This window comes from Lemur catta, chromosome 23 (genome assembly GCF_020740605.2).
Source record: "Lemur catta isolate mLemCat1 chromosome 23, mLemCat1.pri, whole genome shotgun sequence".
Taxonomy (NCBI): domain Eukaryota; kingdom Metazoa; phylum Chordata; class Mammalia; order Primates; family Lemuridae; genus Lemur; species Lemur catta.
This window is the reverse complement of record NC_059150.1, coordinates 7,820,710-7,845,255: the sequence shown is the minus strand read 5'-3', so window position 1 is coordinate 7,845,255 and position 24,546 is coordinate 7,820,710. Positions and strand designations below refer to the sequence as shown.

Genomic DNA, 24,546 nt, shown 5'->3' with positions numbered 1-24,546 from the left:
CTACGCTGCACAGGGGGCAGGAGGAATAGCACCAGGTGGAGATGCCCAGTCTGAGGGGGCTGGTCACAACGCCCTGTGCCCCCCTGTGGCATGGCCGTGCCAGCACCTTCCCTCCTGTCCTCCATGGCGTGGGGAAGACTTGCCTGACGCAGACGCAGAGGCAGCCTGGCCGGCAGGGATGCGTGGAATCCCCTGGCCAGGCAGAGGCTTACAACCACGCAGGGACAGAAAGAAGAGGCCATTTCAGATACCCCAGAAATTCCCCTCCCCAGCTTGTGCTAGAGGCCGAACACTGGAACCGCTGAGCCCCCGGGGATCTGCAGTTAAGTCCCACACTGAGTGGCCTGGGGGCAATGCAGCCGTCGAGTGGATTTCATGTGAGTTTGAGCTTCTCGCACAAACTCACCGCACGCTGTGACAACTGGCTATTGCTTGTACGCAGGTCCCTTTTTCTTCCTTCTTAGAGTGAGGCGGGGCAGCTTGGGTAATATTTTACCTGCCACTTCAAGCATCTCTTTCATCTGGGAAGTACCCACTTCCAGAATATTCTTTCTAGAGTAGAGAAGAAGGTGTGTGGCCAGGGCCGTGGCCATCCTGGATTCGGCTCTATCCATGGCTGTGGCCACCTCTGCCTGCCCTGCTGGGCCTCAGAGCCCACACCAGCCTCTCTCGGATGCTCAGTGTCCGTAGAAGGCTGCCCTACATCTAGGGTGACTTAGAGAAAGTTTTACTTGACCTTTGCTGTGTCTCAGTTTCTTCATCTGTAAGATGGGGCTGATGATAAGCATACTTACCTCCTAGGGTTGTTGGAAGGACTAAATGAGCACATAAAGGGCTTAGAACAGTGTCTTACTGATAGTAAGTGCTCTGTGTCTGTTACTCCTGGATTGTCACATTGTCACATTGTCATAAGCACTAGTCAGCTTGTTTGATTTGCCCTATGCCCTTATTGTGGGCAGGATATATCTTAAGTACTTTGGAGTCTCAGGGCCTGGCACCTGGTACGTGGTAGGCATTCAGTAAATATGCATTAAAAACCCATGAGCTCAGGATTTAGGCTAAGGTGAGGTATACACCTCACCATATGCAGAGGTATGTAGAAAGGAGGCGTGCGGAAGGGGCGGTGAGGGTGGGATTAGAGGTTACAGTCGTGGGAGAATAGTAAAAACTGAGGTGGGAGGGGTAGATTGGGACCAGATGCTAGAGGATGCTTAGACTAGGCACTGGGGAGCCATGGAAAGTTTCAGAGCAGGAAAGGGACATGGTGGTTCAGAATTTCAGAGAAAATCTTGATGGAAGTCCCTAGACTGGATTGGAGAGGAGAGCGCCTAGGGCTAGCATGGTGGCCAGCCGGGAGGCTGTTGGGGACGTGCGGCTCGGAGTCACGAGCTGCGTGGGCAGCAGCGCCCTGTCTGGTCTCCCCTCCCCCCGCCCCCAGGTCAGCACCACGAGGAACCAGGCCAGCACGTCGTGACCTTCCCTGTCCAGCCCTGACTGTTCCCGGCCCCGGTGCTTGTCTATTTGCGTCCTACTCACTCGGACACACCTTCCGTGGGTTGCCAGGTTACCGCAGCCCTGTGCCGTGTGAGTCCTTGTGCCGCAGCTTCTACGCCACTTAATCTCCCCCTCACTCTCCAGCCTCTGTGTGTGTTGTGTTTTTATTATTTTCATCTTAAAGCGAGAAACAGTGAGGCTGCTGGAAGTAGGCCATGTGCTTTTATTTGCTCTTCTCACCAAGGACAGGCATGTTCCCAAGCCCTGGGAGCAAAGACCTGGGGCCTGAGGGTTGGGGCGGGGCGGCCGGGAAGGTTGAGGCAGAACGTGGAGAAAACGTGGATCACCGCCCCTGGGAAGCCACAGCTGTGCATGGGCTGACACGTGCCAACAGCCGGTGGCCATTTTGTTCGTGGTCAGAGACTGCAGCTCGGAACCGTCATCTCCCTGTGGGTCTGGAACATGTTGATCCCGGGTAGATGCTGCTGCTTCCTTGTCACTGTGGTTGGGAGCCTGGGCCCGGCCTCCCTGGCGGGAGGAGGCAGATCCTGGCCCTTATGAACCTGTGGGGCAGAGAGGCCCTACCTGTGGCACCAGGGCTGTTGTTGTCCGTGTCCTGTGATTCCAGGCCACAGCCATTTGTGAGGTCTGGTGGCTGGGACATAAGGAAATCGCTCCTAGTCAACTTGTGTTACGCACCTCCTGCATACAGAGTTTTGTGCCTTGTCTCCATTATGACAGGCACATAGGAAGTTAAGTAAACCCTGTATAGTTCCTGCCTGGGCAGTGGAGAATAGTAAAAATCCTGGCCATTTATCGAGTGTTTATTAGGTGTTGAACATCATGCTAACGACTTTGCATACATTATCTCATTTCATCGTGGCAATAACCACATCTTACAGTTGTTACTGGCACTGTTTTACTGATACAAGGTGTAGGTAATTAACTTGTCCTAGGCCCCTTGGTCCCTGTGAGTCTTTCTGACTCCCAGGCCCCCACTCTCGGTCCCAGTGCTGTGCTTTCTCTCAACTGGTGGGTGCTCAGAAGACAGGACCTGGCCTTCGCAAGTCCTGGGTTCAGTCTGTCGCTCTGCCACTTGCAGGCTGAGCGATCTTCGCTGCCTCTCCTAGCTTTTCTTTTCTTATGTGCTCATCTGCAAAATGGGAATGATCGTGTATACTTCACAAGGCTTCAGCAGGGAATGAAATCAGATAATTTGTCATGAGTGTACTTTCTAAACTAAAAGGGGGTTGTACATACATTGCACCTCATTTAAATGAGTCAGAAGTAAAAACGTGTTTTAAAAAACTTACGTACAAAAAAAGGCACATGTGTGCAGGGCTTTTCTTTTGTTTTAAAGGAGACCTGGTTAGTCCTGCCTCTGATACCAGGGTCGTCAGGTGTGAAGAAGGGGAGTAGTTTATCAGCACAGGACAGGCACTGGGGGTCAGTCTCATCAGAGGGGCGAGATGTCATCTGCGTGAGCAGCGCGGTGGCTGGGAGTCGGGGCTCTGAGTCTCGTTACCAGCTGTGTGCCCGTGCGTGAGCTCCTCGTTCCTACCCACAGGGTGTGGAGTTGACGGTACCCGCTCCATGCGCTGTCACAGGGCCTAGCACCAGGCCTGACAGGTGGCGAGTGCGCTGGACAGGAAGTTGAGGGTCACGATGAGGAGCATGCTGTTCGTGCAGGTAGAAGGCGAGGGGCATGCTCATCTGGGGGCTTGGCCTTATTTGAAGGCTCTCCTAGAAGGGGGACAAGGGGAACATGTGCCTGGTGGGAGTGAGGGCTGAGCTCACGGGGCAGTCTTGGAAGGAAGCCAGACTCCTGTTTTTTTTTTTTTTTTTTTAAAAAAAAGGCTACAAGCCAGCTGGAGAGACTACTTCCACTGTTCCTCTGCTCCCAAAGCCGGGGGTCGGTGGTGGTCAGGGCCGCTGGCCCAGCAACGATTGGCAGGTAGGTAGGTGGCCTCTGCCCACGGTCCTTCTGCAGGCCCCAGGGGGACCGCTGTGTCCTGGAGGTCAGCTGGCCAGATTCCAGCCTGTGCCTGGGCAGGTTACAAATCACCGGAGGAAGGATGCATTCCACGGTGAAGCTTGGCTTCGTCATCTTGGCCAGGGAACAAAGTTTACTCGGAAAGAGTTCCTGCCATTTTTTAACTTGTTACTTGGTTCTGTGCATGAGAGAACAAGGAGATAAGGAGCCGTGCTGGGGTGGGCGTGGGAAGGAGGTTAAACACTGGGAGCGGCTGCTGGTACAAAGGTGACATGTGACCGTGCTGGGGATAGCCTAGCGGCAGGTAGCAGGTGGTCAGTCAGTGGTATCTCGGCATTTTTTGATTCCAAAAATGAGGGGTAAACTTGACATTTCGGATGTTTAGAAGTGGGCCCCAAGGAAGTTGTACTGTGTTTCCCTTGCTGTGTTCGTCGCCCGTTCACCCAGCAGATGGTCGCTGGAAAGGGACGTGCCCTACTGGAGGCAGACAGGGCTGTACGTCGCAGTCCCGGCCCACGAGAAGCTTCCTAGGAGTGAGGCTGTTTTATAACTGTTCCCAAATCATGTTAGCTCTGGAAGCTATTTTAGGAACGCGTTTGGTTATGAACCATATCTTATATTTAATTTTGATTCTCTTTTCCCTCCTGTCCTGGATTCGGTAGCAGCATCCACAAGCACTGTGTGCCTGGCTTGGTGTTGGAAGCACTTAGAAGAATCAGGAGATACTTGGTCAAAGCTGATTAATTAACCCGAGCTGGTACCTAGAACGGCCTCCCAAGGACTTTAGGCCTTCTCATGCACTCACGACTTTTCATGTCTCGGAAGGACCCTGAACTGCTGTCTGGACACATCAGAATCTGTGAAATGCCTGGAGCGAGGCACAAGGTAGAGGGGTTTGTGCCATCTTTTCCTTGGCTGGTGCATGTTCTTAGTAATAGTGAGAATCTCAGCCCACCACTAGAGGCCCCTGAAGGCGTGCAAGGCTCCATCTTCCCACCTGCCCCCCCCCGGGGGGCCTGGGTGGTCCCCCTTTGCTTTTTTATTTCTCCTCCTCTTCTGCTACCATGTCAGGTAAGGTTGGCTTCCTGCTCTTTCCTTAGCTGAAATTATAGTTTGTAGCCGTAGGGAGCTATTAGAGTCTCTGGTCTTTGATTCCTAAGAGAGGGTGGGTTTGGCAGTGGCCTTCCCACCTGTGTGATTAGGATAGCTGATCTCTGTCTCCTTTGTTCTCAGCCTCAGATGGGGTCACAGGGAAAAGGAAACCACATAATAGATCCCCGGGGCTCAATGTTGGGGTTGCACTGTTTTTAGCCCAGGGCAAGCTGCTCTTAGCATCCGTCAGCCAGAGGGTGAGGTGATTGCTGGTATTTGTGACACCACAGGTTGGATGTCCCTTTGATACTTGCTTGGGGACCCTTTCCACAAGCTGGAGTTAGGAGAGTACATTCTTGTTTGATAAGTGCAGATCAAAGGAAGGAGAGAGTAGCAGAAACCTCAGAGGACTAGCGTGGGTAGGGAAGGCATTAGAATCCGGTGAGCCCATTTCCAGTGTTTGTCGGGGACTTAGGGGGACATCATGTCGACAGGCCTAATCCAGTCCGATCAGCCAATCAACAAGTATTGATTGAGTGCTGCTAGAAGCTTAGCTTTGGGAAGAATGAAAAAGAATTCTGAAGCTTGTCTGGGCCCTGTCTTTGAAAAGTTCAGGCTCTAATTGGAGGTACCAGATGAACCACATGTGACATGAGACATGACAGCATATTACCAGGCTCTGAATTGTAACAAGAGGTTGAAGAGTGTTGACATTAAGAGAAGGGAGAGCGATTGTCGTGGCAGGTGTGTGGCCTCCGGGGTTGCCGAGGAAAGAGTGGAGGATCAAGGTAGACCTACTGCTTAGTCTAGTGAAGACCATGGGTCTCAGGTTCTCATCCAGCGTCACCAATGTCAAAGCGCCCGCTCCTTGCTGGAGCTTGGCCAGGTGGAAAGGATCCATCCAGCGAGCACTCGGAAAAGGGGCAGGTGAGCTTTGGGATCGATTCCCAGTCGAGGGAAATCGAGCAGATTAATGGAAATAATATATGTGAAATGGCTTAGTGTTGTGGCATATAGAAATAATTCAACAAGGGCTTATTGATAGATTCCTGAGATCACGACCGAGAGAGTCCCGAAGGAGGCACAGAGCAGGGATGGAAACGGGGTGTGCCTGGGGAGCAGGACAGCCACCAGGGTCCGGTAAGAGGAGAGCGGTGGCGAGAACTCCTGAGGGAGGAAGAAAGCTCCGTGAAAGATCAGAGTCTGCTGTGCTTTGGTCTGCTCGGGCCCCTTTTGGAGGGTTGTTCCAGTTCTTGATCCCAATTAGGAGGGAAAATGTCAAACTAGAACAAGTGCAGAGCGGAGCTGCTGGCGGGTGCAGACTGGTTAAAAACACGAGACTGTTTGCTCCAGACGGGGAAGGAGTTCGGTGAGAGAGGGTTTGCTGGGCACAGGACTGTGTATTTCAAGGGTTGTCGGGTGATGTGGGTGGCAGCCCCAGGGCCAGTGGACAGCAGTGACAGGGAGGCCGATGTCAGTGTGCAGCACTGAATTACTTTGCTACCCTTTGAGCTGGGACGGGCGTAGGGGAGGGAAGGCGCGTGGCCCTGGGAGGTGTGTGCTCCGTCTGTGGGTCCCATGCAGTTTACACACAAGCAAATGCCTGCCACGCAGGGATGCTAATGGTGACAGCTGTGACAACGACTGCTTACAGAATGCTTGCTAGGTACCAGGCACTGTCACTAAGGGCTTTTTACTTGCGTGGACTCATTTAATCTTCACAATAGCACTGTGAAGGGGTGTGATGAGCATGTTAGCCCTACTTTATAGACGAGAAAATTTAGGCCAAGAGGTGAAATAACCCACCCAGGATCCTACATCTTGGGCTTTAACCTGGGGCAACTCTTATTGTCTTGGTGGGCAGGGGGCGAGGCTGGATGGTGGCTCGAAACCCCAGGATTCTAAGGGCTCCGTCTGGCAGGTCATCGCAGGCCACTTGGATGTGAGGCTCTATGGGTTTGGGACAGGAATGGTGGTTTCCACTCTCAGGTGACCTCACTGTGGATGCTGGTGCCGGACCATGAGGTCAGCGGGAGGGGCTCTGAGCAAGGGCGTCCCCCTGGCTGCTAGGAAAGGGCCTCTCTGGGGAAGTGGGCCGGGGCATCCCGAGCTCGCCTCAGATCTTGGCTCCTCCACCTGTCTCGTGACTCAGGGCTCTCAGAAGCTCCAGAGGTGCTTTTTTAAATGTCAGCATCCCCAGAAACTTCTAAATTATATCATGAGCCCACTCACCTGCAGGTCCTCCCCACCCCACCCCTACCCTTAGCTCTGCCTCCGCAGAAGGGCAGGGTCCAGGTGCCTAGGACTGGAGGGGTGGCAGGACTCACGCCGTCCTGTTTGGGGGATCGGGGTGGGATTGAGGAGCCAGCTGTCCTAGTGTCCTGTCTTGCCAGTGCACCGGCCTCTGCTGACTGGGACGTCCCTGCAGGCCCAGGGTGGAGTTCCTCAGAGGGCCTCACACCGTGCCTGGCACGCAGAGGCCCAGACATGTTTTTGGGGAATAAATCAATGATGATTCTTTCCAAAAGATCTGTCTGCTTTCTGAATGTTCACCCTGGCTTCTGAAGGTTTCAAAGTTTTCAGAGGGAGGGTGTTGGAGAGTAGTGGGTACTCCTCACCCCAAATTTTGTGGCAGTAGGGGAAGCTTCTAAGTGTAATATTTTATCTTTTAAGGCAGAGCTGTTGGTGCCGTGCTGCTTTTGGAGAGAAAAACATTGGCCTCAGAGGCCTGTGCCAGCTCCTAGCCTGCGAATAACGGCTGGCCGCTGGTCCCCCAGGGCTTCCAAGAGCGGAACCCTCTAGAACTGTAGTCCCCAACTCCTGGGGCTGCGGGCTGGTACAGGTCTGTGGCCTGTTAGGAATTGGGCCGCAGAGCAGGAGGTAAGCAAGCAAAGCTTCATCTGTATTTACAGCCGCTCCCATTGCTCACATCCCTGCATAAGCTCCGCCTCCTGTCAGTGGCAGCGTTAGATTCTCATAGGAGCAGGAACCCTGCTGTGAACTGTGCCTGCGAGGGATCTAATGCCTGCTGATCTGAGGTGGAGCTGAGACGGTGATGCTAGCTCTGGGGAGCGGCTGCAAATACAGATTATCATCAGCAGAGAGGTTTGACTATACAATAACTGTAATGTGCTTGAATCATCCTGAAACCATCCCCCCAACCCTCCCACCCCTCGTCCATGTAAAAATTGTCTTCCATGAAACTGGTCCCTGGTGCCAAAAAGGTTGGGGACTGCTGCTCTGAAGAGTGTTGTTCTAATACCTTCCTTCAGCAAGTAAAGCAACCACTGGACTGCCTCTCACCCCCAGAGATTCTGGTCAGCGACCCCTCCCCACACAGAGGTTGTAGTCACGTCATTAAAGACTGTGGAGACTTGCTTTTGGTGTGGTTTCATGTTGTGAAGACAAAATGGAAATGTATTCCAAATACTGCCCCAAATTGTGATATTAGCAATGATGTTTTAGATGGCCCCCAGCCGTGCATGATGGCCCTGTTCTCTTGCCTCCTCTTAGACTGCAGGTACAGACATCCCCCATACAGGGTACAAATGTATGGGGTACAAAGGGAAGCTTAAGTTAGAGTTGTTTGGGGAAGCCCCCCTGTCCTGCTTGTGTTTAGAATTCCTGCTGTCTAGATCTGACTCAGTTAGGCGAAGCATTAGTCCTGGGACAGGAAGGAGACTCCATTTTTAAGTCACATGGCACTAAGCTTATATGGTCAGGCAGAGGTCAGCACAGCTCCATGAGTCATCAGTGGCCCATGTTCTTTGGACCCTAGAGACATCTCCTCCTGCCCACAAGAGCAGCAGAAGCATCTAAGGACATCAGCCTGTGCCTGGAGGACATCTGGCCAAGACCCCCCATGTCCCAGGCCACGTCTGGCTCGTGGCACAGGCTGCAGGTTCCACTGTTCAGGAATGGGGTAGTGTGCTCTTCGGTCCAATTCACGTGGCCCAGACACACTCCACCTCTCTGGAAATTATTTCCATCCATTGGCAGGGCCAGGATTTTGAGCAGCCAGCCAAGAGGCGCGTTGGGTTACTCCCTGAGTCCCAAGAAGACTCTGTCCCCTGTGTTTGGGGCAGCACTGGAGGCCCCACGTCCAGGGGCTGCAACCAGTGGCCAGTGGAGTGGCCATGTGCACTGGGCCCCGGCCCGTCATCAGAACAGCATGTGCCAGTCCCATAGCCAGGCTGGGTTCTGCTTAAGGCCGAGCTGTGAGCCCTCTGGAGTGGGAGCTTAGGTTTAATGATTAGTGGTCTAGGACAAGATAGATGTTTTGGCCTGTTTCACTTTCCCAGAAGGTGATGGGAGCCAGCTTGGGCAGGACACTTTGGAGCCTGGATTTTTGGCCTGAGAGACAGACTGACTCAGTCTGCCCAGGGAAAAGCATCTACTTACAAACAGGGCATCCTGGTCACAGTATCTGCCATCCCAGTCCTGACCTTCCCCGCAAGCAAACATGCCCCTTCACTGTGCTGCCCTTGGGCGTATTCCACGTGGGCGTCTCTTTTGGTGTGGGGGTTCACTGCCATTTGTGCTATGAATTCAGCACTTCACTTGGCCTTTGGTCATCTTCCTTCACCCTGCAGTTGGGGGAGTCCCGCGTCCTCGGCCAGCGCCCGCCAGGCCACTCGCTATCTGCCGCCTGGCTCCGGCTCCCTCTCTGTGGCGGCATTCTGTGTCCGTGTCTGCATCTCACCTCTGCCAGGACCTACCCTCCAGCACAGCCTGTCCTCAGCCCTTGTCTCTCGGATTTTCACTTGGCACCTGGCACTGCATTGTGTCCTTGGAGTGTTTGTTGTCACTACTGGGCCTTGTTTTGTTTCAGCTCAGTGACCTGGGTGGAAGGGCCATGGTCCCTTGGGTTGGGGGAAAAACTCCTCAGTGACTCCGGGGTGGTTCCTCCAGAAGGTTGACAAGTTGCAGTCTTGATGGCTGAAGGCTGACCACATCTCGGTCGTGTTGTTGCCCTGAGCTATCCATGGCGTTCTTCCTTTAGGAAGCTTTTCCCCATAAATGTCATCAGACTTCTGAGTACCCTTCCCCATCAACCCAGCACATTTCAGACTTTTTGTGATCATATATATTTATAGATTCTGTGCGTTTGTTTCTTTTTTTTTTTTAAGTTCCCTGATAATAGAAATTCCTCTCTTCCTAACCAAGTATTGAACTGTTTCAGTAATTTGGCTTTTATTTGGCCAAAACCAACCTTTCTCCTCCAAGCCCCTCATCTATCTTGATCTTGATACACTTGATCTTGTCAGTACGAAGCTAGGCATGGTTGTGCCTGGTTAGTATTCGGATGGAAGACCCGAGAATGCTAGGCTTGTAGGTCTTCCAAGGTGTTAGTAGGCCTTTTCTTGTACAGAATGTAAAATCTTTATCTTAATCATTCTTATCATCATCATCATAGTGATAGCTGGGATTAATTGAGCACTTACTTTGTGTTGGGCCTTATTGCTAAATGCTTTTGTATCTCATAATACCCTCTCCAAGAAACCTCTATGAAGTATGGATGAATCTAAAACTAGAAACTAAGAAAGATTAAGTTGTTCAAATTTATATATCCAGTAATGGAGCTGGTCTAGAATTCAGATTCACATCTGTCTCATTTTAGAGTCAGAGTTTTTAACCACTAGCTGTACTGTTTTTGTTTAGTAGTATGTACCCAGTAAGTGTTTGTCGAATGGCAAGATTGCTCTCACAGGCTGGCTGGTCTCTATGGTATCACCAATAATGACGGGGATAGCACCTAGCAGTTTTGGAATATTATAGTGCTAGACTCTGTACTAAGTGACATGCATCAAATAGCCTGTTTCATCTTCACAGCTTAACAAGGAAGATTATCCCCCTATTGCTGATTGGGAAACTGAGGCTCAGAAGGACCAAGGTAACTTGCCCAAGGTTAACACAGCTCAATAGTCTTAGAAGATTTGGATGCAGGTTATCTCTTAAACTGTGGAAGTCTGTTCTCCTACCACTATGTTGCTGTCCACAAAAAAATCAGACTCATTTTTACCTCTGGACTTTCTTCTTGCTTCCCCTGTCTCAGCTTGTGATGATTTTCTTTTCTTTTTTCTTTCCTTTCCTTCTCCCTTTTTTTCTCCCTTCTTTTTTGGTCTATTTCTGTTCATCCTGATTTTTCTGAGAATCCCAGGCTGGGTTCTTTTTCTCAGACTATACCTATCTACTTGGAGCTTACTTCAATTTATATTTTCTTAAACTTTATTTGTGGACACACCCTCATGTTACAATCACCCGATTTACGATTAGCGACCCATACTGCAATAGCAGACCTATTTGTCTAGCTTATTTCTGACCAAAGGAATGGACCAGGGAGCCCAGGAACAGACCCACGCATATCTGGACACCTGACTGATGTCAAAGAGTGCACTGCTGGGCAGTGAGGGCGGATGCTCATTTTAATAAACGGTGCTCCTTCCACTGGATGTCCACAGGAAAGAAAGGAATCTTGACCATATACAAAAATAAATCCTCGAAATCTAAATGTTAAAGTTAAAACAAAATAAATCTTCATCTACAAGATAAAATAGATTATCTTTATAACCTTCGGGTAGCCATACATTTCTTAAGACGCAGAACGCACTGACTATAAAAGGAAAAGATTGACAAGTTGGATGACATTACAATGGGGAACTTCTGATCATCAAAAGACATCAATAAAAGAGCAAAGGCAAGCAGGGAGGAGAAGACACATGCAGTACCTATTACTGGCAAGTGGATTCATATCCAGAACGTATAAATAACTCTAACAAATCTGTAAGAAAAAGAACCCCTTCCCGCAGTTGGGCAAAATAAAATTCCATATTTATAATTGTAAGTGGTACACAGTTCTTTTCCCAATTCCAGGTTTTAACCAATTTGTCCTGGATCATTGGCACAACCTGGTGGCTGGACTTGGGAACTGTCTGATCCGGTGGCTCCTGTCATTTTCTTTTGTGTGTGGACCGAGGGCCCTTCCTTCCGTGTGCTGCTTCACTCGCTATTCATTCTGCCCCAAGAGTCTCCTTTCTCATGAATGCAAATGTCTCTTCCTCTTTTCCTTTGGCTTGCTAACTTTTGATCAGCTATTTTAAGAATATTTCTCTCTGGCTTCTTTTTTTCCCCCCTTCCTTTTTCATTTCCCTTTTTGTACCTTCTTGTTTAGCCTAAGAACTTACAGTTGTAAAAACGGCGCTAAAATATCTCAAAGTCTTTGGGGGAGTACGCGTGCTCTCTGCCAGAGGCAGAGCAAAGACCTGAAGGCTCGCACTTACCTGCAGAGAGATTTCATCTCAGTTGTGTTCCAGTTGTCTGAGTCCTCCAAGGGTGGAGCGGGAGTTGTTGAATCAAACAGAGGCTAGACAGAGACTTGGTCGTGGAGGGCCCTGTGCCTTGGATGGGCAGCTGGAGTCTGATGATTCTTCCAGTCTTACCACCAAAGCCCTGGACAGGCCCCTCGTGGATGTCTAAAGCAGCGGCTCTCAACTGGGAGACAGAGCCAGTATATCAGCATGACTTTTCTGCCCTTCTAGCAGGTCAGGTTGGGCTACAAATATTAGAACTTTAATAGTATCACAGGTACTTAAAAATAATTCCCATATACCCCTCCACCTGCAACCTCAAGGTAGGGCTGGTTGACAGCCATTGACCTGAAATTTAAATTTCCCTCATTTTCCTTTAGGCTATTATTTTCCTGAAATAGCAGCATCTATGAGGTAAAGATTTTCTCTTCAGTTATATTCTTCTTTGTTTATTTAATTCCTCACCTGGGAGAACTTATTCCCTTTTTCATTGCAAACATATTGTATTTTGGACACATTATGACCAGGAGAACAAACTGGAAACTCTGTAGATATGTTTTGACTTTTTAAATATCTTGACAGTGTTTAAAAATGAAGAGATTAACATAATAAAGCTAGTTTTCTGCCTTGTCCTGAAAAACTGGACAACCCAGGCTCTTTGGGTCTTCACTCCCAGAGAGCCCCGAGCACGCAGAGCTGGGGAGGGGCTGCTGGTTCGTAGTGACATGTTCCTTCCACTTGGCACATCCCCTCCCCAGCCAGCTTCACTCCGTTATTACCTGCTTGGACCCCAAAGGCATTGGAGTTGGGAACTTCCTGAAGTGGATAAAATAGGCTTTTGTGGGCTAGCCTGGGAACCCAACCATTACGTTTGCTATTATTTCCCTATCAAAGCTGAAAGTGGATTTTAGCTTTTAGAGCACGGATTTTTGAAATCTCAACAATGCAGATTTGGGAATCCTTCCAGGGTCCTCAGCTAGGATGTGTGTGTCTGAGGTGATGGCCTGTTGTCCTATACTTCTCCTGTGCTGTAGGTCGGCTTAGCACGCAGTAGGTACTTAATAAATGATTTACTTCCTAGGGTCACCAAGTGCTTGTGGGCTGCCTGCTCCCAGACAGCAAATGGGCTGGTCCTGTCAGTTCCGCCTGAGACTGGATTGCTGCCTGATTTATCTAGAACATCCACTCTAGCTCCAGATACCCAGGCAGAGTCTGGAATCCGTCCCCTGGACAGCTCCCCTGTCTGAAGAGCACGGTTTCTCTCGCTGGGTAAAGATGGAGACCCCGTAGAGCCGGCCCCAGTGAGGAGACAGGACAGAGAGGCGGCACGAAGCCTGTTTTCCTGGCCGGTGCCCACGGAACTGGAGTTTGTGGCCGGTACAGAGTGCTTGCATTCCACACCCCGGACAAAGGCGGGTCAAAGTTCAGCTCCTTCCCTTTAAAGAAAAAAAAATTCGTCTTTGGCATTTCAAAGTTTTGACCCAGATCAGCCAGAGGCCACGGAGAGCTCACGATGTCTGGAGAGTTTGTTTAATTTTCTGAGGCCTGTAGCTGCGGAGAGGCAGAAGAGAGCCAGCGACCTGTTGGGCTTAAGCTGAAGCCCTGCCTTTTCCAGTTGGCACTGGCCTGGCCTCCCCGGGCCGCCAAAGGTGAGTGGAAGGAGCCAGCACCTTCTCCTCACTCCCGAGTTATCTTTGCCCCCTGAAATCAAACACTGCACGCAGCACCCTGTAAAACTGCTTCCTTGTAGGTTCGAGCATGCCGGCTGAGTAAACATCCTCCCGTGTTTCTGGAACTGAATTCATTTCTGCTTCCTGGTCATCCCATTCGGGTTTTTCTGTGCTTTGCGCCCCGCAGAATCAGGTTAATAATAAAAGGAAGACGTAGAATTGGGCGGAGGTACTTAAAATGATTATTTTAATGCTAGTAAAATTGTGAGAAGGGTAACAGGGTCGTGGGAAGAAAAAGATTTAGAAGTGAAACGAAACCAAGCCCTCCCAAACACAGTGTTGTCATAACGCTGTGCAAGTCACTCTTGGTCCATGCCGCACCCCGGAGATGGGGACTTCTCTTGCACGGACTCAAGCTCGGTTTTGCTGTGGTTGTAGACCACAGTCGGCCTCTGTCTACAAATGCTGTGGCTGTGTGTGTCCCTCCTCTGACCCTGCCTCACTCCCGCTCCGTCTCTCATGACTTATTTGCCTCTCCTCTCCACCCACCCGTGACATCTCCACCGCCATGGCAGTGAGCAGCCACGTCATTCACCGGGTTCACAGGGTGATGGGCCAACTCTGTGCTGAGTCTACTTCCCTCTAGTTCTCCCTCCTGAAGGAGGAGGCTCCCTGGCAGAACTCAGAGCCCTTTGTTTATTTGATCCTGGGCTCTTGGATAAATCAGGAATGTCCTGACATGAACTTAGGCATGTTTTTCTTCCATGGAGAAGGAAACTACGACAAATGGGATTGAAGTAAGCAGAGGACCATTCTGGGGGACCTGCTTTAGTGCCATCAAGGCCACATTCCTTTGGTCATCAGACTAGTAGGTGACTTCTTTATTGGCATGCTCCACCCTGGAGCCCAGAAGGTGTGAATTTGAACCACTTTCCCCCCTGCTGGGAGCCTGGCACAGATGCTCTGGGCTTCTTTAAAAACTGTGTAGTGCCATGTTCGTCTTCCACGTGGTCCTTTCTGCTGGATGAAACCTTGGCCCAGAGTAGTTGCTTAAAGAAGGTTGCTTGGGCAGTGGGTATGGGGCAAGGTGGCTGCCTGGTCTCTTATTCTCACTCATCTTCCTGGAAGTTGCAAAGTTCTTGATGTGATATACCTGATGAGTGAGCTGCCTGGGACCTGAATATATGTCTCACTTCTGGTCGGTCTAGGCTCATACCGTGTAAGGTTGTCAGAAACCTTCATGGGTCTTCTGTCTGTGACTGTAGCGGTGCGGGAACCCGAGACTCCCTGGGTCTGTCTGGGCTTGTAGGGTCCAGTGGGTTAGTATCTCAGCTGGTCTTGGAAGTATTTTTGGGTCTGTGGGGCAGGAAAATGTTGGGAGCTATGTGCTTTGCTTCAGTGGAGACCTGTGAGTATCCAAAAACAACCCCAGTCAGTCTCTAGAGCATTGGGGGGAAACTCCCCACCCTGTAAGAGTTTCCAGGTATGTGGATGTCTGGGCATTACCCTTGTAGAGGGGGTGGGGGGTGGGCCGGTGGATGCTAATCTTACTTGGCTGCCCATGCTGGAGAAGAGAACCCAGTCATTGGCCACTTCAGGTCCAGGCTTGGCTGTCGCTCTGTTTTGCCGCTTTTCATGTTGTCAGAAGGATCTTCTTGGGAACAAATGACTCAGCAACCTGAATCTCTGAGACCGTGTGGCCTAAGCGCCTTTTGAGAAGTAATTGGACGTATCTACCTAGGCTCTAAAATTTTGAGCCCAGGAAGAATGGAGATCCAAACTGTTTTACTCTGGATTCTTCAAGCTGCAGTTCAATTTGGTTTTTCAAATTCCTTCCCTGATAGAAGGATCTCATTCATAGGGTAAGCAAGCAATGTTTTAATTACGCTTTTTGTCCTTAGGAAATTCCAGGGAGAAAAGGTCCTAGTTTTTGGCCAAAAAATCAAAAAACAACAACAGAAATGAGCTGTGGCTGTAATCCTGGACTTGTCTGTGGCAGAAAGAGTTAATGGGACGGTGGTCTCAGGGTGAGGATCATTCTTTTCTCAGTGCTGGGAGAATCCCATATGGCTCAAGAAAAGATGATGCAACATTTAACATGGGGCAGCCCTGTCTAGGCTCTGGGGGCTGCTACTCAAAGAGTTAAGTAGCCTTGTGGCCGGGAAGCCCTCAGAGAAGGAGTGAGCCTGCAGGGAAAGGGACCTCTATGCCCCAGAGCAGTGAGGTGCAGGAGGAGTCGGGGGATGGGCTGAAAAGCGTGGCCAGGGCAGCAGAGTGTAGGCCCAACTTTTTTTGCCTTGTTTGACCAGCCTTGGCACTGCCCTCCGGCTCTCCAGGGGAAAAGCTGCAGTTCTGCTCTTGCAACACAAGGAGCAGACTGGAGAATTTAGATCTGCGTCACAGAGCTCAGAGAGAGAGAGAGAGAGAGAGAGCAGAGAGAGAGTGAGAGAGAGAGAGCGAGCAAGCTCCGTCGATAGGTCTGCTAGCAACAGCCGTGCTGCAGCAGAGAGAGAGAGAGAAATCAAGAAACAAGTCATAGCAACACCGGGCACCAGGTTCTGCCAGCTCACTTGCCAGGCGTTCAGAGATCTGCCGGGGCCAGAGGCCTCTGGGTAGCCCAGGCCAAGGAGATAACACGCAAGGTGGCACGGGCGGTTCCCGTGGGGAGGAGGTGGGGTGGTGGTGGGGGGCAGGGGGAGAGCAAGAGGTTGCGGGGCGACGGTGAAAGGTTTGACGGGACCAAATTCTGGAACATTCGGGACTGCGGCACCTCACGGCCGGACCGAGATTTGGGTCTGCACAGACTACGATGGGTGGTCCGATGGGCTTCAGGACTTGATGGCGTAACCTCCTTCTTCCCCCACGTACGTATTTGCTGGGATCGGGGCGATGTCTCTGCGTATGTGGGTGCTCTGTCTTTCTCACCTTCTTTCTCGCTTTTTGCTATTTATTTCTCTGAGGGAGGGTTTTTTTCCACTTTGATTTCTTTTCCCTTAGTGTCAGCTGCTCAAGCCTAACCGGGGTAGAGTCTCTGGCTTCCCACCTGACCTCTCAGCCTTTACCCCATTTCCTTCTAGTGAACAGACAGACCGACTGGTTCTCCAGGTTGCTGGGGTGTCAGCGTCCGTCTGTCTGTCTGTGCAGGTCTTACGTGGAAGGTAGGGAGTGTGGGGAAGTGCTGAGAGGAAGACAGAGGGACAGTTTTTTTTCCCAGGGGCTGCCTTATTGAAATGTTTGGCCCTGGGAATTTGGGGCTGGTGGGGAGCAGGTGGCCAGGGTGGGGTGTGGGCTGGGAGAAGTGGGGTAAAGCTGGTAGGTTTGTCACTGCGTAGTTTGGGAAAGTGGGGAATGGTGACGCAGTCACTGTTGCATCTTGTTAGGAGCTCTATGGGGACAGGTAGTGAGGCTCCCGGGGTCTGTGGGGCCAGCTGAGAGGGGTTAAGGATGAGCTGAGAAGGGAAGCTAGCATTTAGAGATTAAATGTCATCCTTTGGCGTTGGAAAGTTGTTTACCTTGCGCTCTCTGTGTCTCCATGTTGGCTCCCTTCCAGTTCACATGTGATGGCCTTCCCTGTACTGCTGCATCATTAACTAAGTGACTGAGCTGGCCTTCCATTGGCCAGGGGAGGGCTCTCACTCCAGACACTTCCTCTGATTGGTGGGTGAGCCAATGGCAGGTGAAAAGCTTTTTTTGATTGGCTGAGGGCAGGGTATCAAATCTGAATTTGCATTTCACTTGCTTAACGGGGAGGGGGGAGAAGCCCAGCAGCTTTCTAAAATCTCTTTAGGGGTGTGCGTAGGCTCCTGTGTCTATGCTTGCTTTTGACTGCCCAGTCAAAGCCTCTTCCTTTACCTTTTTAAATCTCATGCACTCTACGGAAGAAGAGCGCAGGGCTCTCCAAACTTTTTTTTGGTGGGAGGAAGGTTGGGCAGATAGGTACGCAATTGGAAGAAAATGTCTGTCCCTTAGTTTGGTGTTGGACAAGGGAATTTTCCAATCAGCCACACCTCGGTGTTGCGGCAAAATAATTCTTGGCTCCCCTGGAAACACATGGGCAAGGTAGGGCAGAGCTGCTGCTGTCGATATTGCCACCACCCCGGGCTTCCTGCTGACTCGGGGCTACTCCCTGGGGACAAGAGATTTGCATTGACGTCCGGGGCTGTCCAGAGGCCCTCAGGAGCCAGTCGTGAGCTGAGCCCAGTGTGGGAAAGACCTACCTTCTGGAAGCTGCTGCTACCTGGTGCTTGGAAAGGTGAGGATGGGAGATTGACCCTAGGAAATTGCTCGGAAACTGCGTATTTGGTGGGGTTTCCAGAAAAGTCAGTGGGGGACAGGAGATTTGGAGGTCCCAGGTTAGAAAGGTTTGTCAGTCTGGGGAATGAGAAGTCAGAGTAAAAACTAGGGCAGCAGGCTGTTCGCCTCTGGTTGGGGGAGGGAGGCCTGGAAAAATCAGGGTCCCGGCTCCCCATCCTGTCCTTGCGGGTCTCACGTTTGTGGGGAGGGGGTTTTCCAAACCCTGCGCCATGCGCAGTGGCCCCCACCCATGACTGCGCATCTAGGAGCGCAGTGCGCTCTGGGTCTCTGGCCTAGGACGAGCACCGCCCTTCTTATTACATAACCGAGGGCACGACGTGTGCCTTCTCGGCCCTTCCTTGCAACCCTACCTCCTCACTCCCAGGGCCCACAGAGCTGGAGGGTCCGAGTGGGGAGCAGTGGAAGGTTGGACTCCCCGGGAGGGCTAGCTCTTGTCTAGTTTGTAGCAGGAGCTAGGTTTGAGGACAGAAGTGGTTTGCTTTCCCCATCTTGGGGCAGGGTACGCAGAACGTCCTTCTGAGCGCCCTGTACCACCTATGGGCTCCAGGTCCTCTCGGGGGGTGGAGGTGATGCCCTTCTTGTCCTGGTATCCTTTCTGGTTTTTGAGAGGAAGTTTGTGAAGGAAAAGACGTGACAACTGTGGGGAGCCTAGTTGGAAGGTGGCTGACAGTTCACTCCCCTTGTCACTGGCTTCCTTTTCCCTGGGTGGGTGTATAATCTTTCTGGACTCCTTGTATCGGCTGCCATTTTGGAGGCAATTCTTCTGGTCTCCGACATGGTGGCGTTGGTTTTTCTGGTCCTGCTGTGCCAGTTCCGCAGAGTGGGCGGGGGGCGGGGGCTATGACGGAGGAGTGGGGGGGCAAAAACGCAGCAGAGGCGGGCACAGTGGTGGCTGCCGCAGTGAAGGTGGCCCCAGGGGCAGACCGCCCAGTCCCACCCTCGGACTCAGTCCTGGTGGGGGTTCACTACCCGGGCCCAGCTTTGCCAGAGTGTGGGCATTGGGTTTCCCATGCCCTCAGCAGCCTGAGGCTTAAAGCAGCTCTGGGAAGAGCTGGGTGTCTGGGGGGAGAGTGGAGGCAGAGGCAGGCAGCTCATCTCAGACGTGTCAGACCTGTGGTTTGTGTTCCCCAAATAGGCTCTGTCTCCGGCAGCCTCCCCATGGGGACGAGGAGTGAGGTCCATGGCAGCTTGGAGGATTTGTTCTGATGGCCCTGCCTTTTTATGGTTTCTCTTCTCTGTTTCTCCTCCGTGCCCCCTGCCAGTGCCGTGGCTCAAGCTGTAGTCCTCTCGTGAGGCTCCGGCTGCCCAGTCCTCCCTCTCCAGGCCCTTCTGCGTGCAGCGGCCATCTTGTCTTTCCTGCTCAGGAAGTTAAAATGGTTTCTCCTCGTTCCCAGAGCAAAATTCCTTCCCTTTAGCATGACGCTCAGGGCTGTCTGTAACTGGCCTTAGCTTTCCTGTACTGTCTCACCTCTGTGAGTTTGCCTAGGGGGACCACATATGCCAACAAAACCAGGCAACTGACTTTTTCTTGCTTTTTCTGCCTCTCTGCTCTCACTTAGTGGTGCTCCCTGTGCCTCTTCTTCACTGCGTCCACCTGTGGCAGGCCCACCTTCTCCGTGGGCCTCTCCTGACTGCCCTTGCAAGAAGCAGGGGAGTCGTAACCTCTCCCGTCCCTTCGGCCAAGCTCCCGTACACATTGTCCCTCTTTTATGGTACTTTTGTTGTGTTATGGTTCTTTGTGCATAAGTCTTATGTCACAGTGAGAAGCTCCAAGAGGGAGGCTAGGGAAAGGAGGAGGAAAACAAATACCTATTTGATGCCTTCTGTTTGCCAGATACCATGTTAGGCTCTTTGACCGCAGTTATTTCATTTATTTCTGACCACAGCCCTGGGAGGAGGGTCCCGTGACTGGTAAGTGGCGTGGTCATTAGTAGAGGCCTGGTCTTCCAAAGCCTTTGCACTTTTCCTCTCTGAATCCTTAGTGTTTGCAAGATCCCTGTCATGAGGTAGACTACCAGAATGTGTCTATTTAAGGACTTTTATAAGTCCCTAATGCTCGGTGGGAGTTTGGATGGTTGATCTTCTGTCCATGGTCTGGGTCACTTAGCTGTTCCATACCTATCTCATTAACTTTTTCCTCTTCCTTTGTGGCCAGGTTCACTCAAGATGATGGCTTTTGTGTAGCTGAAATTGGTGGATTAATAGATTCAGGTATCCTGGTTGCCTTCCTCCTGGAAGAAGAGGAAGAGATTTCGGGGTAGGGGGAGTTATAGCATCTTAAGAGCAGAATAAGCTCCAGACGGTCTTGGACAGACCTAGGTTTGCATCTTGATGCTGCCTCTTCTTAGCTGGGTGATTTTAGACAGGTCATATGATTTTTCTAAGTCTTTGTGTCCTCAATCAGAGAGATAGAGTCACTACAATTATTATACAGACATGCCTAATGTCTTGCCCAGCAGATACTGATGTAGCTCTCTTCCCCTGCCCAGTGGTTTACCGAGGACTTAAAAAGGGAGCATAGCAAGGGGCTAGAGAAGAAATGGGGGAGATGGGAGCTCGTATGTCCTCAGGGTATCACAGGAGGGACAGGGAGGAGGTAACTGGGCAGGACGCCCCTCAAGCCTGCGAGGTAGTGCCTGTCCCCACCTGGAGTAAATTCCCCTTTATTTCTGCGTCAGGAACGTACTGTGGGCACAGGGCAGTAGGACTGGTGGTGGCAGAGTGAGGGTTAACCAGGGAGCCTTCCTGGGAGCCCTTTGATGCCAGGTTAGTTTCCCTTCTTTCCGAATCTCAGCAGTGGCTGCCCGCTTCCTGATGCTGTTGAGTCCCGTGGGAGGGTAGCTGGGCACCCTGAAGCCCCTCGTCACCAATTCTGGGGCTGCAGAGCAGAGAGTGACGACAGCCAGTGAGTCGTCAGTCGACGGCAGTGGGGACCCTGGTGACGGCTGCTTTGTTGTTTTTTTCCTCTTTGGAAGATGACTCAGTGTATCGGGAGCCGGGAGATGGAGCTCTCAGCCGAGTGGCCAGGATGTTCTGTCAACATGAAAGCAGCAAAAACAGCTCGGGGCTCTGAGCCGATCTGTAGCCTGGGGTCATTTTCAGGAAGGGCTGGGCAGAGAAGAAGGCCGCTGCTTGACATCAGGATGGGGGCGACACCAGGTAACTCAGCAGGGCTCTGTGCACCCTCGAATTTTAGAGTCTGAAAAACAAAATACAGCTGTTTGTGTTTGTTAGATGAGCTTGGCAAACAGCATCGGTTTTTGAGCTCTTCTTGCTGGTCACAAATGACAAGACATCTTCCCAGGGCCAGAAAGCCCTTTGGGATTTCTCACCGTGGCTCTGTCTGTGATAATCTTGGTGGTCATTGCCTTGTATGAAGGCCATTCCCTTCTTGGGGTGGGGGTGGGCCAGGCAGATCAGAGAGGACACTGGTCCCCCCAAAATCCAGGAGCGGGTGGGCGTCATGGGGATGTGGCATCTCAGGAGTCCTCTGCCGGGTGCCGGGTGAAGATGGCGGCTCCGCGGCACTGGCCGTCCACTCAGGGCTGGCTGGGGGGCAGCCTGCGTCAGCCCCCCCTTTCCTTACCGACCCAAGTCAGAGCTTCTCTTCTCCCCTTCATCTTCCTCATTTCCTTCTTAGGTAAAATGGTGGACCTTGTGTTCTTGACCCTTTTTTCTTTTTGTTTGTTTTTTTTTTTTTTTTTTTTTTTTGCGGTGTCATGGCGGCTCCGGGTTCTAGGCTTTTCTCAATTCTGCAGCCTTGCGCTATAGGCGCGTGATCCCCCCGCCCGCCCCGCCCGCCCCGCCCTGCCTTCTTGGGAAAGAGAGAAGACGCGTCTCCACTGCCGCTGCATCCTGGCCGGACCATCGTCCCCTTTCTCTCTTCTATCCCTCTCCACCAGAGTCGGGGGGCAGAGGAACAAATAAGCGGTGTGGGGGCTAAGGGGCAGCCTGGCCGGAGCTCCCTCTCCCCACTTTCCCGTGTACCATTTTCCAGTCTCGTGCTTTCCCGTGGATGCTTGCGCTGACCTTTGTCACTGGGCAGTCCTGCTCTCCCCAAGGACCTCCCAGGGTGAGTCATCTGGGATCTCTGGTAGGAGTGGCTTCTGGGTCTTTGGAGCCGGGATGGGGGGGTAGAGCAGGGAGACGTGACCGAGGTCACAGAAGAGAGTGAAGCAGGGCAAGGGATGGGGGCCAGCCGTCCCCACCCAGGATGTGCAGGTGGACCCAGTCTCTCCCTTCCAGTCATGTCTTTTTGAGCCTGAGTAGAGGGCAACTTGACCTAAAAATATTGTGTATATGTGGGTGTTGGAACCTTTGGTGTCTCGTATTTCTTCATCCTGAGCTGTGCATATGATGAGAGCCTGGATTCCATGCTTCCGAAAGCTCTGTTGTCTCTCGGGCTCATTTTCTGAAAGAGGTGATGGACAGGTCCTCTTTGATCAGACCCCCTGCCCTCCGGTATTGGCCCAGGACGACGGGCCCACGTCATTTTGCCCAGTGTTGTCTTGCTTCTGTCTTGGATGGTGGGCAACGGCTGAGGGTCATGGTCTCGGGGCTGCGTATTAACCCCAGATGGGACCTGGTTGGAGTCTGTGCAGTTCATTGCTTGGTTGGCTCTGTGAGCTGAGCCCACCTGTCTTCCTTTGTCTTCTTCCCCACAGAGAGCTTGGGAGAGTGCAGCTCGCTCCGTGAGTGGGTGACAACCTCTTGGCGACTCAGGCTCAGCTGAGGATGGTGCCAGTGTGCCGAAGACAGCCGTCATGCTGCCGGGTAGAATGGCTCCCTTGCATTTATTTGGAACAAAAAAAGGCGATGCCTGGCAGCCCTGCTTTTGCAGTAAGTGTTCGTCTGCATTCTTTTACATTCTTTTATTTCTTCAAACGTCGGAAGTGGATAGATGTTTATGGAGCCCAGCCACCTGCGATGCTTTCTCTATTCTTCTCTTGCACACCCCGCCCTTAGTCCTACAGAAGAGAGGACTGGATTGGCTTTCTGATGCTACTGGATAGCTGCAGAGAGGCTAGAATTTGGTGTTCAGCCCCCACACAAGCCCCTCACATTCGGGAGAAGGTGATTTTCCCTAAAATAGAGCCAGCAGCCTGTGTCCCTCCATACGGAGTGTTAATGGGCAGCTGGGAAGGACCCTGTGTGCCCTCACTGCCCCTAGCCGGGAAACGAGGCTCCCCATTGGCTGGCTGTGGGAGGATGGTCCTTGCCAGCACCTAGCATGGTTCTCTGCCAAGTTCTAGCTCCACATCTCTAGGCTGGTAGGAACCTAGACTATATATAGCATTGTGCTAAGCAATTCTTATCAGACGTGTCTGCCCTCCCCTGTGGGAGAGGAGCACTTGTATCAGAGAACCGGAACCTAGAGAGCGGGAGCCATCTCCAAGGGCCTTTTATTCTGGGAAGGGGTGTGTGTGTGCGCGCATGTGCGTGTGTGTGTGTGTGTGTGTGTGTGTATGCATGTCGGGGGGCAGGGTTAGGGCTGCTTACTTTCCTCTCCCCTGTTTCAGATGCTGGTGGATTCAAAGGTCATGCCGGATGAGGGTGCTGATGTGGGCCGAGGGCCAGGAGAGGCCGATAGTTCTCCCATGGATATTGGGCTTTGAGGGGGAGAGGCTAGGGGCACGTGACATGGCTGAGGGCACAGTTGTGCCCCTTTTCAAAGAACAGACTCCGGTTTCTCTCCGTAGTTTCCTGTTTGCCTTGCTTTACCCAAGGATGTCTTTTGACCTCTGTCTTCCTTCTTTTGAACCCCATGCATTCCCTTGCCTTCCTCCACCACTTCCTCCTCCTTCCTTTGATTTTCTTTATGATAGACAAGGGCAGGCTCAGCTACTGACATCCGGAAGCTGCGTCTGCCCTCCGCCTTCACCCCTGTCTGGGCTTTCTGGAGGTCTGGCTGCAGCCGGGCAGAGAGGGCTCAGCTGTCCCGGGAGGAGTTTTGGTGGTGAGCAGTGTGGTGCTGGGTGGTTTTGGGCAGGGGAGGTTGGATGTTCCCCTTTGCCCCCTCATAGGTACTGTCAAGCCACCGATTTGCATGGGTCTGTGACCGTAAGTGCTGATCGATATGACGTCGTGATCCCAGTCTTGTCAGTGAATCTTCAGCCAAGCTGCTTACTGGAAACCAGGTGCAACAAGGAACGTGGGGTTTAACCCCTTCCTGCCTCCCAGGTAAGTCAGGTGCGGGTTCCTCCCCGTGGCCTTGCCCAGCCTTCCCTTCCGTGAAGGTCACTTTCCTCATTCAGTGGGGCAGTCGTCAGCCTTCTCCATTCACAATCTTGCAAACAATCGCTCTCTTCTTTCCATTCTCCTACTTCTGGATTTTCTGTGAATGGGATTAGTAATCAGCAAAGGGTTGGGGACAGGGTGGCCAGCTGAAGGGATCAGGCTGGGAGGACGAGTGGGAGATAGCTGGGCAGCATTGCCGGGTGTGGCAGTGGGCAGAGCCCTGTGGCCTCCCTCCCCGTGGCGTGAGAGTCTGGGTTGACACTCTCCGTGGTCCTGGGCGCCGGCCTGGGGCTCAGGCGTTCTCTCTCCTGGGCCGTCTCCGTGGATGTTCGTTCTTATCACTGTAGACACCTTTGGCCTCGATGCTGCTAGTCTGGGTCTGGGAGTTTAGAGTGTAGACTGGGCTGAGCAGTGGGTTGGGGTTCTCTCCCTGCTTAGG

At 52.0% G+C, this 24,546-nt stretch overlaps 2 long non-coding RNA genes across 5 annotated transcripts in view; both read left to right on the top strand.

The window, feature by feature from the left end:
* The window catches only part of LOC123626893, a 61,182-nt gene that overhangs the window by 23,470 nt on the left and 13,166 nt on the right, over nucleotides 1-24,546 (top strand). For 2 of the 4 annotated variants that reach the window (XR_006731053.1, XR_006731052.1), the window contains 5 exons: nucleotides 10,412-10,472; nucleotides 12,968-13,535; nucleotides 20,846-21,029; nucleotides 21,868-21,942; nucleotides 22,535-24,050. This is a non-coding gene — a long non-coding RNA (uncharacterized LOC123626893). The remainder of the gene's footprint in view (nucleotides 1-10,411; nucleotides 10,473-12,967; nucleotides 13,536-20,845; nucleotides 21,030-21,867; nucleotides 21,943-22,534; nucleotides 24,051-24,546) is intronic. The other 2 variants (XR_006731055.1, XR_006731054.1) reach the window with 2 other exon arrangements.
* LOC123626894 lies at nucleotides 16,242-20,810 on the top strand. The gene is made up of 3 exons (XR_006731056.1): nucleotides 16,242-17,808; nucleotides 20,026-20,081; nucleotides 20,549-20,810. It is a non-coding gene; the product is annotated as an uncharacterized LOC123626894 (long non-coding RNA).